General features: G+C 41.9%; 1 pseudogene; it reads right to left on the bottom strand.

The window, feature by feature from the left end:
* Positions 1-507: 507 nt before the first annotated feature.
* LOC126285556 (5S ribosomal RNA) lies at positions 508-625 on the bottom strand (annotated as a pseudogene).
* Between the last annotated feature and the right edge of the window lie 2,305 nt (positions 626-2,930).

Genomic DNA, 2,930 nt, shown 5'->3' with positions numbered 1-2,930 from the left:
TGCCACTGCCATACTGAAGGAGAGTGTGCTCCATGTGTGGAAGAACGGATTCGCGCTTTCAGTTTCCTGGGGTTTCACACAGACCGACATAGTTACGTTACGTACTGCCATGTTACACGACACAATTAGGAACCCTCTAGCGGCAGAGAGCTGCAGCTAGCGTCAGCGAAGCGGTAAGGTCGACCGAGTAATATCCATGACCAGAATAAAAAGTCGGATGCATTACCTTTCATTAGGCCCTCGTATAAATTTCTTTCTCGAATCGACTCAGTGTATTTTCATGAAAAACCAAACTAAACTCAGTCCTAACAGGCCTTGGAAGGCCTAACGGTACCGACCGGCCACCGTGTCATCCTCAGGCTACATGCCTCACTGGATGCCGATATGGAGGGGCATGTGGTCAGCACACCGCTCTCCCGGCCGTATGTCAGTTTACGTGACTGGAGCCGCTACTTCTCAATCAAGTAGCCCCTCAGTTTGCCTCACAAGGGCTGAGTGCACCCTGTTTCTCAACAGCACTCGGCAGACCGGATGGTCACCCATCCACGTGCTAGCCCAACCCGACAGCGCTTAACTTCGGTGATCTGACGGGAACCGGTGTTACCACTGCGGCAAGGCCGTTGGTGTATTTTCATTATTTATCCGATATAAATATAATATCAAGAATATTTCAAAATTACCGCAAAACGCTTACGTACACTTCTTGTCTGAATTGTTTAACATTCACGTTTCACTTACGCACAAGGAAAAACTCCAGTCAAATATCTCCAGAAAATGCTTGCTGACAATTCAGTTGGTATTCATTTTTACCATTTTGTCTTTTAGAAGGTTTTTTCTTGCTGTAGTTTGTGTGCATTTATATCCTCCATAGGGGTTTCTTCCACCACCATTTACATTGATGCCCAAACAGCCAAACTCATTTTCTGCTTTTGGCGTCTGATTCCCAAACCAATTCTCTTCACAATCGTCTGAATTAACTCAGCTACTTTTCAATAGCCTTGTTTTAATTTGGTTGACATTCACCTTATAGCCTCCTTTCCATTCAACTGATCTTCCAACACTCTTGCTCTCGCTGACATGAATACAATGTCATCTGCAATTTTTATATTTATCCTCCTTAATTTTAATTCCCTTTGTAAATTTATGCTATATTTACTGCTTGCTCATTAACAGATGGAATAACAAGTGGGATAGGCTGCAACCGTGTCTCGCCCACTTCTCAACTACTGCTTCTCTTTCATGTCTTTCTATTCTTATGATTGGAGACTGGTTTCTATACGAGTTTTAGATAACATTTCGCTTCCTATATTTGATCCCTGTTACCTTGAGAATTTCAAACAGCTTATTATCATCCTCCAGTCGAAGGCGAGTCGTAGAATCAATACTGAATCGTGGGTGCCTACATTTTTTCAGAACTTAAACGGGTCTTTCATGGGGTCGTGGTTTTCCAGTCTACTTTAACTAATGCGTGCTAGTTTTTTTTCAGACATTATCTACTGAACTGATAGTTCTGTAATAGTCACAATTATGAGAACCTGCCTGCTATGGGATTGGCATTGTTACATTCTCCTTGAAGTCTGAAGGGCTATTCGTGAATTTCAAGTATCTTGCATTCCACATGTGTCAGTTTTATTATGGTTCTGTTCCCAAACATCTTAACAATTCTGAGGAAATGTTGTCTACACAAAGTGCCTTTTCTTGACTCAGGTATTTCAGTGTTATGCCAAGTTCTTCTTACAGTAATTATATCTCTCCTCTTTATCTGCCTTCTCTTTCCGTAATACTGGCTTCTAGTTTCCTTTACATAACCGTTGTGTATTACCTGCCACGGTTCATCTTTTTCTTTTGTGAATACTACTGGCTTACGTGTGGCCCCTTGAACTTTATACAGCCGTTTCTCTTTTCTTGAGACGAGTTATTAATTTTCCTATGCAGTCCATGCACCTCTTCCATATTCACCTATCCCTCTATAGCTATGGAAATATCCTCTAGTCATTACTGCTATGCCACTTTACGCTTTCTGCCAATCTCATGTTTTAGATGTCTGTATCCGCAATCGTCTTCTTTATTTGCTACGATTTTGTATTTTCCGCGTTCGAAAGTTGAATTAAGTATCTCAAACGCTATCCAAGGATTTCTATTGTGCTTTGATTCGTTGCCTAATTCTTCCTCTGCTCCCATCAGTACTTAATCTCAAAAAGTTTTCCATTCACTTTCTATTCTTCTTTACCTCCTTGTTTCAGTATCTCATTGCTTAATGTTCCCTTTGAAGCTCTCAACAACCTGTGATTTATTCAAATATCCAGGTCCTGTATCCTTTATTCCCTGCCTGTCGAATTTGTTAATCCATAATCAGCATTTAATAGCCAATAAATAATGGTCGAAGTTCACATCTGTTCCTGGCAATATTTTACAGTTAAAAATTTGATTATGAAATTTTTGTCTTACGATTATATACACCGTCCAACAAAATTAAAGTGTCACTGTTTCGAAATCCTGTAGCTGTCTCCCTGCTCAGAAGCCACACGAAAAGTCCTCAGGAGGTGGCATAGAGGGCGTCAAAGAAACCACTCTTCCCTTGGGGCGTTGATTCCCAAGTGTTTCGCAGTCAAAAGTAACAGTTGCAAAACGATGAGCAACAGGACGAACACCTCCCCCCCCCCCCCCCTCCAAGCCCTCCCCCAATGATTTAGCCGTTGTATAAGGACATCGTGGGCCTACAATCACACTGAAAATGATCTGACGCCTTTGTAATGTAGTGTGACCACAATTTTGCTTCTGACACAGGGTGGAACCACAGGAGACCGTTCAAAACCATTCGATGAAATTTAAATGTGATGCGAGTAACAAAGTGTGTTCAAGCTTTTGCAGCCCCTGCAGCGTGATTATGGGGGTGCAAAACTGGCACAGCCATGGAAAAAACGGCGAAG

This window comes from Schistocerca gregaria, chromosome 8, assembly GCF_023897955.1.
Source record: "Schistocerca gregaria isolate iqSchGreg1 chromosome 8, iqSchGreg1.2, whole genome shotgun sequence".
Lineage (NCBI taxonomy): Eukaryota > Metazoa > Arthropoda > Insecta > Orthoptera > Acrididae > Schistocerca > Schistocerca gregaria.
Note: the sequence above shows the minus strand (reverse complement) of the source record. Positions and strands in the feature narration are given on the sequence as shown.